The 12,586-nt window shown below is 33.6% G+C and overlaps 1 protein-coding gene across 1 annotated transcript in view; it reads left to right on the top strand.

The window, feature by feature from the left end:
- COG5 (component of oligomeric golgi complex 5) overlaps positions 1 to 12,586 on the top strand; it is a 240,196-nt gene that overhangs the window by 154,177 nt on the left and 73,433 nt on the right. The window lies entirely within an intron of this gene.

Genomic DNA, 12,586 nt, shown 5'->3' with positions numbered 1-12,586 from the left:
TAATCTGTTTTGGTCAGGTTTTTTGAGACGTAACTTACATACAGTACAATTCACCAATTTTGAACAGAAAGTTCTATGAATTTTGACAGTTGTTTACATGCTTATAACCACCATCAGAATTGAGAAACAGAACATTTTCATCACTTCCCCTAGAGTTCCATCCTTTTCCCACCTCTTGGCCCCTGGCAGCTAATGATTAGCTTTTTGTCAGTTTAAGTTAGATTTTCCTAGATTTTCATAAAACTGGAATCAGCAGTATGAGTTTTTTTATACCAACATAGTTATTTTAAGATTTATTTGTGTTGTTGCGTGTATCAGTAGTCCATTTCTTTTTATTGCTGATTAGGATTGCATTGTGTAGAATAGGATTTGTTTATCCATTCCCCAGTTGCAGAATAACTGGGTTGTTAGAGTTTGGGGTTATTATGAATAAAGATACTGCAGTCAGCTTAATTGGTAGAGCACGTGCTTAGCATGCAGGAGGTCCTGGGTTCAATCCCCAATACCTCCCCTAAAATTCAATATTATAATAAATAAACCTAACTACCACCCCCCCCAAAAAATAAAAGATAAGATAATAAAAGACAATGTTTTTTTTTTAAGCTACTGCAGTCATTTACCTACAAGTCTTTTGTAGACATGTCTTCATTCCTTTGGATAAAAATACGTCAGTGGAATTTCCTGATATTTGATAAGTATATGTTTAACTGTAAATAACAGCTAAACTGTGCCCCAAGATGGATGTACCATTTTGTATTCCCATCAACAATGTATGATAATTCCAATTGCTCTACATTCTTATCAATCCATGATTTTGCCATTTTAATTTTAGCCATTCTTGTGTTTAGTGGATTTTCATTGTTTTAACTTCCACCAGCCTAAAGACTAGTGATGACTTATTTTCATATGTTCATTTCCCATCTGTATATCTTCTTTAGTTAAGTGTTTGTCAAAATTAGTTACTTTTTAGTTTTATTTAATTTTTTTAGCTTATTGCTCATCTTCTATATCTGGATTCAAAGTCCTTTCTCAGATGTATGTTTTGCAAATATATTCCTGTCTGATTTGCCTTTTCATTTTTTTAACAGTATCTTCCAAATGACAAAAGTTTATAATTTCGATAAAGTCCAGTTTACCAATTTTCTTTTATGATTTGCATTATATTATTTTGACCTAAGAAGTCTTCATCTATCCTAAGACCATGAATATTTCCTCCTATATTTTATTCTAGAAGTTTTACTAGATTCATTTGGAGTTAATTTTTGTGTATGGTGTGAGATAAGGTTCAGGGTTTATTTCTTTGTATATAGATCTAGAAAGTTATACTCTGCCTGTTGACTGTCCTGGTGCTTCTGTTGAAAATCATGTGGTTATACATGTGTAAGACTATTTTTGGCTCTTTGTTTCATTTTTTTTGCATGTCTGTGTTTATATAAATATCATGATTTCAGTCACTAAAGTACAAATCCTCCTAATTTATTTATTTATAATAATTTTGGTTATTCTAGGCCTCTTGCATTTCCATATATATATTTCAGAATCAGGTTATTTTTCCTATAAAAATTTCTCCTGGGATTTTGATAAGGATTGCACTGAATGTACAGATCTATTTGTGTTGAATTAACATCTAAACAATATTGTGTCTTCTGAACCATAAGTATGATCTATCTTCCCGTTGATCTAGGTCTTTTACATTTTCTCTTATCAATGCTATGTAGTTTTTAGCGTGCAGGTCTAGCAAATGTTGACTTTATCACTGTTTCATATATTTTGATGCTATTGTAAAGGGTATTATTTTAATTTTACTTTATAACTGTTCATTGTTATAATATAGAAATACAATTGATTTTTATATACTGTCCTTGTATCCTTGACTTTGCTAATATTACTTAGTAGTTCTGGTAGTGTTGGGAGATTTCTTAGGATTTTCTTTATCAATAATCGTATGCTCTGCAAATATAGACAGTTTTACTTCTTTTCCAATCTGGCTTTGTATCATTTTTTTTCTTGCCTTATTATACTAGCTAACACTTCCAATACAGTGTGAAGTTGAAGTAGTTTTTGCTTTGTTTACAATCTTAAAGAGAAAGCATTCAGTTAACCTTAATATGATCTTTACTGTAGGTTTTTCAATGATGCCCTTAATCAAATTGAAGAAGTTCCTTTCAACTTTTTTGAGAATTTTTATTGTGAATTGTTGATTTTTTTCCAGTGCTTTCCACATTCACTTTGATGATCAAATGATTTTAGTTATTTTAGTCTGTTAATATTACGAATTACATTGATTGAGTTTTTTCAGTGTTGAACTAGCCTTGAATTCTTGGATAAACCCCACATAGTCATGATGTATTATCCTTTTTATATGTCCCTGGATTCAAATTGCTAAAACAATTTAAGGTTTTTTTTTATTCTCTGTGTATAAGATATTAATCTCTAGGGGTTTTTTTCCCCTTGTAATGCCTTTTTTCCAGTTTTGTTATCAAGATAGTGCTAACCTTAGAGAATGAATTGGTAAGTATTCCCTCCTCTTCAATTTTCTCAAGCAGTTTGTATAAAATTGTTATTATTCTATCCTTACATATTTGGTAGAATTCACCATGGAAGTCATCTAGGTCTGGAATTTTCTTTGGGGGAGGTTTTGACTACAAATTCAACTTCTTTTTACAAATACAGGGTTATTCCATTTATTTCTTCTTGCGTGAATGTTGGTAGTTTATGTCTTTTGAAGGACTCTTCCAGTTCCTTGAAGTTTTCTAATTTATTGGCGTAAAGTTCCTTATAAGACTTCCTTATTACCCTTTGAATGTATGTAGAATCTGATGGAATGTTCCATATATCTCATTGAGGTCATTAGCTTCTTTCTTCTTTTTTCCTGTTAATTATGACCAGAGGTTTATTAATTTTATTCATCTCATAAATCAGCATTTGATTTCATTGATTTTCAGTTTTATTAATTTCTGCTTGTATGTTTATTTTTATGTTCTTCTCTTTGCTTTGAGTTTGATTTGCTCATTTTCTTGTTTGCTAAGGTAAAGTTTCAATTATTGGTTTAAGGTTTTATTTCCTATGTTATGCTACGAATATCTCTATAAGCAGTGTTTTAGCTGCCTGCCACACTCACCTTGCTATTTTGCCAAAAATGTAGAAAGATATAAACAAACATTGTAAGCAAGTTATGTTTAATGGAATACATTACTAATGTACAGTAAGGAAATTCAAAGATATAATTTACCTACAAAACATATAAGCATAATTACAAAATTCATTAAACCTCAGTTTTTAGAATAAAAGGAAGCAAATATAAAAGGTTATTTATGGCTGTTGTAATTTTTCTGTTTTCAAGCATTCATTAAAATGTACTTTATCACTTTAAAGATTTTACAACAATCTTGGAGTTGTTATAGACAGTATTTTATTTTCTTTCTTTAATGAATAAATTTAATTTGTATTTTGAATATTTCTTTTTTCAATATGACAGGAATGTACCTAAAATATAACCCTTAGCATACTTGGAAAATTTCAAACCTTTAATCATTAGATCTTCCAATATTGTTTATTATTAGTTGATTTAGCACATTTTTAGTAAAAATTATATAAGGTAAACTTCATCTCAACAAATCACACAAATGTTAAGAGAGTGGAACTGTAGAGAGTGGGACTGGAATGGAAATGCCCTTGTCTCTAGTTTACTCCTCTGTGTCAGTTCTGGATCTGGTTGATTGGATTGGATTTTCTTCTCATCATGGATAATTTTTCCTACTATTTTGCATGTCTAGTAATTTTTGATTGAGTGTCAGACATGTATGTTACCTTCTTTGGTACTAGGTATTTCTGTCTTCCTGTAAATATTCTTATTCTTAAATACTGTCAAGTTTCTAAAAAATTGTTGGGTTCTTTTGAATCTTGCTTTTTTAGATTTAATGGCAAAACCTGAACAGTTTAGTCTAGAGCTAATTATTTCCCACTGCTGAGGCAAGACTTGTTATTACTGTATGAATTATGAGGTTTTTTAGTTTGGCTTTTGGGAACAGGCACTCTTCCTGGTCTTGTGAGAGGAACAGGTCTATTCTCCCTAATCCTTTGTCTTGTTTTTCTCCCCCAAACTTTGGAAGTTTTCTCACACACTTATATTGATTAGTATTTTGCCAAATGCTCAAGGCCAAACCATTTGCAGGTCTCTGCAGTTCCCTGTTTGTGCAGCTGTCTGCTCTCTGGCATGCTGTCCTGTGAATTCTGTTGCTTCTGTCTTCCTGGTCTTAGGGACCGTAAGAATAGAGAGATCTCTTCCCCTTTCCCATGCTGTAGCCTGGAAACTACTGGTGGCATTCATATGGTTCACGTCATTTGTTTCCTCTTTCAAGGACCGTATTATGTTAAGTGTTTTAAAAACCATTATTTCATGTATCTTGTCTGGTTTTTGTTTTTTGGTTGTTTCAGATAAGAGAGTAATTCTGGTCCTTGTTATTCCATCTTACCAGAAGCAGAAGTCCATCATCAAGTTTTAAGAACAGTGATTAAAAATACATTTCAGAATATTATATGGTGTGTCTCTATGTTTAATGGTACTGTCATTTACTTACCTTTAGTCATCTGCTTCCTTGTTTTCCTTAACCATTACAAACCTTTGGCACTCTCCACATACTTTCTTTTCTCCAATTCTGCTCACTTTGAGTAACCAACCTTATTTCCTGGGTCATCAGGAACTCAGTATTCTGTACCTTCTCTCCAAAGAAAAGTGTCCTCCTTGTGGACCTAAGAGGGTAAGATAACTTTTTTCTTCTTCAAAATCACCCATTTACTAGTGATTGCCTGCCTGCTTTCTTTTACCCCTTCCTCTCAGCAACATCATTCTCTCTTTTTCATTTTGCATTTCCACTTTTCTTTTGATCCCCCCCCCATTAAACCTAATTAAGTTGCTCTAATCTAATAAAAACTAAAACAAAACTGGAGGATTTCTCTTTACTTAGAATGTAGTCTCTCCTTTTTTATTCAAACTTCTCAAAAGAGTAGTTTACTTTTTTTTTTCTTCATGTTCATACTGTTGATTTCTCAGCTAGGTGTACTCTGGCTGTCTTCCATTCTACTGAAAGTATTCTCTTTAAAGTAAACAATGAACTACCTCTTAATTACCAATTCCAGAAGATGTCTTTTCAGTTCTTATCCTAGGGTACTGATCTGGCTCATGTAGTTAGAGAAGCTACTGAGAGGAAATACAATATGTTTAAGCAGAAAATCCCATTAATGTTTCACATTCAGAGTAGTTGGTTACTTCTGCTAACATTATTACTGTAATAACTTCCTTTGGGAGAACTCCAAAGTAAGTTTTTTGTTAAGCACTGTCCATTTATCTAGTACATGCAGTCCCTGAAGTGTACTGTAGTATTCCTTAAAATTATAGACAGGCAGTATTAAGGAAATGCAGCCATCTGCAGAGTTGAAGATTATACACAATGTAACAGATTGTCTTAAGTAAGTAATATTTTGGCAGAAAATATCTAAAGGAAAAATTTCCTAGTTAGGAACATGTTCTTTCTGATTATAAATGTTCATGTTTAGTAAAAAGAATTTCTACTAGATATAATAAGAATAATCTAGGGATTTGACAATGAAGTTACTTTATTTAAAAGGAAAAGGGCCTGAAGTTGTCACTGTGAATATTGAAAATAGCTTCTATAGGAAATGTGCTGCTTTAATTATCTATGGCTGATAGTTATTTCCAAGATGATCTCTAAGCTTTATCCCTGTTATTTCTCTATTATAGTTTCCAGATAATAATGTTTGTTCACCAGCCTTTTGGGTTATGATACATTTTTTCAAGTCTCAATAGGAATAAGCAAAATAAACATTACCATTTTGAACTCTTTGAAATGACATCATACTTCTTTGTTGTAATCTGACAATTTTCCCAGAGTGTCTCATCCTCCTTACTTAATTTTTCTCCAAAGCTTTTTATCACTTCCTAATACACTATTTATTTATTTATTTAGTCTGGCCCCATCTCTCCCTCCACTAGAATGTAATTCCCCATAAGACACAGAATACTGTATTGATCATTGTAGTATCGTCAATGGCTAAAAGAGTACCCAGACCTTAAAATATGAATATATATATGTATATGTAATAAAGAGGGACACAAAAGCATGTTGCAAAAATATTAGGATGATTATTGTAGGATAATAAGATGTCAAATAATTTTTACATTTTCCCTTATGCCTTCATTTATTTGATTTTTTACAATGTGCATTTTATATCATTAGTTATAAACGATGAAGCAGTTTTCATTGAGGTAAAAGAAGAAAGCAAATATCGGAGACTAAAATATTTATTTACATCCTCCATGAAGATGTGTTGAATGGATAAATGTGATCCAGTAGTTATGGAAATGAGTAAAGTGCTCAGAGTTGAACAGTAGATTGAGATAAAAAGAGCTCAGAGGGAAAAATCCCCACTTTACCTCACAGAGCAGGGTGAATTCCAAGTGGATCAAAGAATTAAATTGAAATATGAAACCATTCAAGTGCTAGGAAGAAACATAGTGAGCAAGCCTAGGAATAGGGAAAACTTCTCTGATTTAATATCCGGAAGCAATGATTGAAAGATTGATAAATTGCTTATATTTAGAAAATTACATGGCGGAAAAAAAAAAACCTCAAGCAAAATAAAACAACAAATGACAAATTAGAAAAATATAACTTACATTAAAGAAAATGAATTAGTATCCCTGATACATAAAAAGCTTCTAAAATAAGAAGAAAAAGATCAACGACTCTACAGAAAAAAAGTGTAGATATCTCTTAAGTGTTTGGAAAAAGTTGCTCATTGTCACCCATAAATAGAGAGATGGAAAACAAAAGTATACAGAAACATCATTTCTCATCTATCAAATCAGAAAAAGTCAAAAAATTTGGTAACACCCTCTTGACAAGCCAGTGGGGAAATAGTCATGCTCACATTGTTAATTAGCATACAAACCTTGTGGAGGGGAATTTCCAACAAAATTATCTAATGAAGTATATAAGTATCTAACAAAATTATATAAGCAGTTGCTTTTTTTACTCAGCAGTTCTACTTCTAAGGATCTATTCCATAGATGCACTAGCAAAAACAAGAAGAGACATTACTAAGGATTCATTGCATTATTATTTGAAAAAACTTGGAACAGCCCAAATGTTCATCACTGGAGAATTAGTTGAACAAACTATGGTGCATCCATAGAATAAAATACCATGCAGCTGTAAAGAGGAATGAGAAAGCAAAAAAAAAAAAAAAAAAAAAAAAAGAAGAATATCTTTGTATACTATCATGGAGCAATCTCCAAGTTACATTGTTCATTTGAAAAAAATAAGTAGAGAAATATGTCTATAGTGCTGATAAGAAAGGGAGTGATATAAGTAAATATACACTTTTGTTTATTTTTTTAAGAAATGGAAGGGTAAACCATAAAATCCAGAAAAAAATGGTTACTGATAGTGCAGAAGAGAGTGTGTGAAAAATAAATAGGAGAGGCCATGGATGAAAGCTAGACTTCTTTGAACATACTTTGTTGTGAAGATTTAATTTTGAAGTTATATAATTATTTTATATAATTATAAAATAATGAAAGAAGAAATTACTAAAAATCAAAGTAAAATGGAAAATCTTAAATGAATTCAAGGTTAACTATTTAAGAGGTTGGAGGAGAATGTGTATACTTTATATTCCTGCTAAAAGAGAAGGTTGTAGCATACAGTGCATACCCAGTTGCGTTGGAAAAAAACCCCCAAAACCTAAGAAACCTCTTAGGAACCACAGCCAGATATTTTCAGACAGCTATTCCATCCTAATTATTAATATAATTAATTATATAGAGAGAGTTTATACAAAAGGATAATTTTAGGGTTCTGTTTTTTTTACTCATATTTTCCATTCAAAGGTTAATGTTTTAGGCTTTGATCAAATTTTTCACTTAAAACTTGCATTTTAATGTCTGTTCATCTTAAATGGAGTTTCTCTGATTTTTATAAAGGTCTGTTTTCTACTCTGATTTTAGCTTTTTAAATCATAATTTTAAAATTAAATCAAAGGCTTACTAATCCTCAATAAAATGAACTTGTGGCTAGTTTTAGTTCATATAAACATTCTTTACCTTTTAATATATGTCTTGGACCATAGGTTTCTGAAACTTAGAAAAAAGTTCTTTTTAGGCATAATGGGAAAACAGTAACTTGGGTGCAATTGACTTACCCATATTTTATTCTTTACTTTAGTTTACTTCTGAACTATTTCTGTAGTTTGCTTGGGCTGTTTTTTCAACAATACTTTAAATAATTTTATTATATAAAACTTTTATATAAAGAAAGAGTAATATAGTCCATAATATTTCAATATTTGAAAAGTAGTTATTGGCCAGACTACTATATGGCCTCAACATTTGACTTTTATAATTATATGATTTTTGTTGATTTGAATGAAGTATGGTTCATTTTATTGTGACAGATTCTAAGATAGCTCCGAATTATCCCTGCCTCTGTATTTACGTCCTTGCTAATCTCTTCCCCGTAAGTGTGGGTACAACTTGCTTCTAACCTATAGAACATGCAAAGAGGGTGTCCCTTATGTGATTATGTTACATAAGAGCAAAACTTCCATCTTGGTAGCAGGCTTTCTCTGTTGCCTTCCTGGATTAGAAGCTTTGATGAAATAAGCCGCCATATTGGAGAGGTCCACTTGGCGGGGAACTAAGATTGACCTTCAGCCGTAAGCAGGCTAGGAACTGAGACCCTCAATCCAATTCAGTTTGTAAGGAGCTGAATCCTGGAAACAGCCACATGAGCTTGGAATCACATCCTTCCCTAGTTGAGCCTTCAAATGAGACTCCAGCAGTTGCTGACAACCTGATTATAGCCTTGTGAGAGACCCTGAAGCAGACAACCCAGCATGTCTGACCCACAGAAACTATGAGATAATAAATGTATTTTTTTAAATAAACAGCTATATTGTAGCAGTTTATTATGTAGTAATAGATGTCTAATGCAGTTATGAAACAAAATATTGTCTAAGACCTATCGAACCCAGTGTATTACTGGCCTCCTTTACTTTCATAATGCACGGTGATTCAGGTGCGAGACTGACAGTTTTTATTGGGGACTGAGTCAGTTAGGAAAGGAATGAACTAGAAATAGGTGGCAATGTACTTAAAAAGGGGGGACTCAACCTAGCTATGGAGGTGGACTCTCTCAGGCCGACATATTTAAAGAGCATGTCAAGTTGTTAAAATAAGAGCAGTGGTCTCTGCTGGGTTTTGCTGTTTCTTCCCTCTGAATTCTTTCCCCAAGTACCCAAATGGGTCAATCTCTGCTTCACTCAGAGTCCTCCCTATCTGCAGTGAATAAAATCCCACTTCCTATCACTGTCTGTCCTCTAACCTTGTTTTATTATTCTTCAGAGACTTAAGACTGCCTGACATTATGATACATAATGATTTGTTTATTGTTTTTCTCCCTCACTAGAGTGTAAGCTCCTTATGGGTAGGAACTTGGCTTATGTTGTTCACCACTGCATATGCAGTGGTTACAGCAGTACTTGTCATATAGTAAATGATCAGCAAATATTTGTTGAGTGGATAAATCTACCTTCCAGATTTCGCATTGCCCAGAGTTTGGTCATCTGAATGTTGGTGGGAGTTTTAAGGAGTGATGCCCATTCTCAGTGGCCTAGAGACAGGGTACTCAGTCTTTCGACAGGGAGATGCAGTAGCAGAAGCATACACACAGGCTGAGAGTGAGCACAGCTACTCAAGACTAAGGCAAGAACTATAAGAGCTGCAGCTCTGGGATAAGCAGATGTTAGGGTTGTCCTCTGAAGCCTTGAACCAAGGGGAATGGGAGGAGGGAGGCAATTAAGACTAGGCTATTAGAATCTGGGGAAATGATTTCATTCCAAACCTAGACCCCTCTTCATTCTTTCTGCAGTTTGTTCATTCAATAATTCAATGCCTGGTGTTATTCTAGGTAAAGGAAATACAGAGACAAGTCAAATAATACCCCTGTTCTCATTAAAGTTGCATTCTAAAGGAGGATGGTAGTCAACACAAACTAATAAATAGTTTCTTCTAGTGCTCATTGCTATAAAGAAAGTGAAACAAGGTACTGGGAATAAAGATGAGTTTTATCTCCATGTTAGTGCCTATGTTGGAATCACTAGTTACTGTTAAAAAAAAAAAAAAAAGCAATTGCTAACACAAGGACATAATCTGAGTAATGAACTACTAAGTAACTGTCAATTAGTAACCTGTCATTTTCTAAGTGATTTGTTAGATTATTAAGGTGTGCAATATGTGTTCTTCAAATATTGATTATAATCAAGTTTATAGGTAATCAATGGGAACACTTGATAATTAGTTTAAAAGAAAGTAAAGTAGAATTTAGCTTCAAGATTTAACACCCAATATTTATTTATAAGCTTGAAGTATATTCACTTAAGTAGCTTAGAACTGATTAATCACATTTACTGAAATAAAACGATCAAAGTTTGGCTATCTGAAACACTCCACAATGATTTGTCCTATATAGAACTACTTTCTACTACTTCGGGCACTGTACTAAATACCAAATACTCATTGAAGAAAATAAGTATTGTCCCTGTCCTCAGGGAGTTTACAGTCAAGTAAAGGAAGCATACTTTAAACAAAATTAGAAATTGTGGTAAATGCAAAGGAGGCCAAGAACAGATTGTTATGGGAGTGTAATGAAAGGAATATGGTTTAGGTTAGAAGAGTTCAAGTACAGTGAAGGATCTGAGATTTTGTCCTGCTTAAAAAGGCTAGCCTCCCAAAGCTTTCTGAATATTGTCGGAAGACCTAAGTCTCCTGAGTCAGAGCAGAAGGAATATTACTCACAACCCAGCAAGCCGCGTGAGCGTTGGCATATTGTCTGTTGGTTCTCCATGCCTTCAGGTCTCCTGGGGAGACAGGATTTGAGCCCCTGTGAAGGGTATGTGTGCTGAGTTTGCATCACAGGTGAAAACCGTAAGCTTGGAGAGTCTACCACTTTTGCCTTAAGCAGTAAGCAAGCCTGCTTTCGGTGTGCAGGGCGAGGTTACCTCATCCTTCAGATTTGCTTGCTACAAATACAAACCTGATAAATGGCCTGGATGACGAGCAGCTGGGGCCTCGCATTATTACAGACCGTGCAAGAATGTGTAGGGACACTCAGGGCCATGGTGAATTGCTACTTCGTGGGGTCGGGGAGAGGGGGGGATTTCAAAGACGTCCTTTCTGAGGTTTTTTTTTAAAAAGGATTTTACTAGAGTATAATTGGCATACAATAAACTAAACATAATTAAAGTGTACAGTTTGGTAAGTTTTGACACATATACACACCCATGAAACTGTCAAGACAGTTAAAATCAATGGGCATATTTATCACCCGCGAAAGTTTGTCCCCTTTGTAATTCCTCTCCCTGCCGTCTCCTTTCTCCTTCCCCAGGTGAATTCTGAACAGCTTTTTGTCACTATATATTAGTTTACACTTCCTTGAACTGTGTGCAAACTGAATGATAGAGCATGTATTATGGATTCTTATGTGTCTTTCATGCAGCGTGATTATATTTAGATTCATCCATATTGTAGTGCGTTCTTACTGCTGGAGAGTATCCCATTGTACAGATATACTGCAGTTTGTTTATTCATTCACTTGTTTTTAGACATTTGGGTTGTTTCCAGTTTTTGGCTATTACAAATAATGGTGCTTTGAATATTCATATATAAGTCTTTGAATGGACATAGACTTTAGTTTCTGTTGGATAAACAGCTGGAAAAGGCATGGTTTCACCATATGGTAGATACATCTTTAACAATTTAAGAAAATGCCAGACTCTTGCAAAATGATATATAATTTTTCCTTTCCACCAACAATGTATGAGAGTTTCAGTTCCTTCATCTTCACCAACACTTGTTTTTTTAAATTTTAGCTATTCTAACAGGTACATAGTCATATCTCATGATTTTTTTTTTTTTTTTTTTTTGGATTTGACTCCAAAAGCAAAGACGGCAAAAGGGAAAATAAACAAGCATGACTACATCAAACATAGACGCTTCTGGACAGCAAGGAAATCAACAAAATGAAAGGGCAGCCTACTAAATGGGAGAAAGTATTTGTGAATCATATATCTGATAAGGGGTTAATATCTAAAATATATGTAGGACCTATATAACTCAATAACAAAAAAAAGTAAACTGTCCAGTTAAAAAATGGGCAGAGGATCTGAACAGACATTTTTCCAAAGAAGACATACAGGTGGCCAACAGGTACATGGGAAGATGCTCAACATCACTAATCAGCAAAATGTCAATCAAAACCACAATGAAATACTACCTCACACCTGTTAGAATGGCTGGCATCGAAAAGATAAGAAATAACAAGATATGGTTGTGGAGAGCAGGGAACCCCTGTGCATTGTTAGGGGGAATGTGTGGCCACTCTGGAAAACAGTACAGAGGTTCCTCAAAGAATTAAAAATAGAACTGATCCAGCAATTCCACTCCAAATATTTATCCAGGATTTTTAAAAGATATCTTTGTTACTGATTTTCTCATCTAAAACTATTT

Source organism: Camelus dromedarius, chromosome 7, assembly GCF_036321535.1.
Source record: "Camelus dromedarius isolate mCamDro1 chromosome 7, mCamDro1.pat, whole genome shotgun sequence".
In the NCBI taxonomy this organism is placed as follows: domain Eukaryota; kingdom Metazoa; phylum Chordata; class Mammalia; order Artiodactyla; family Camelidae; genus Camelus; species Camelus dromedarius.
This window is presented reverse-complemented; position numbering and strand designations above follow the sequence as displayed.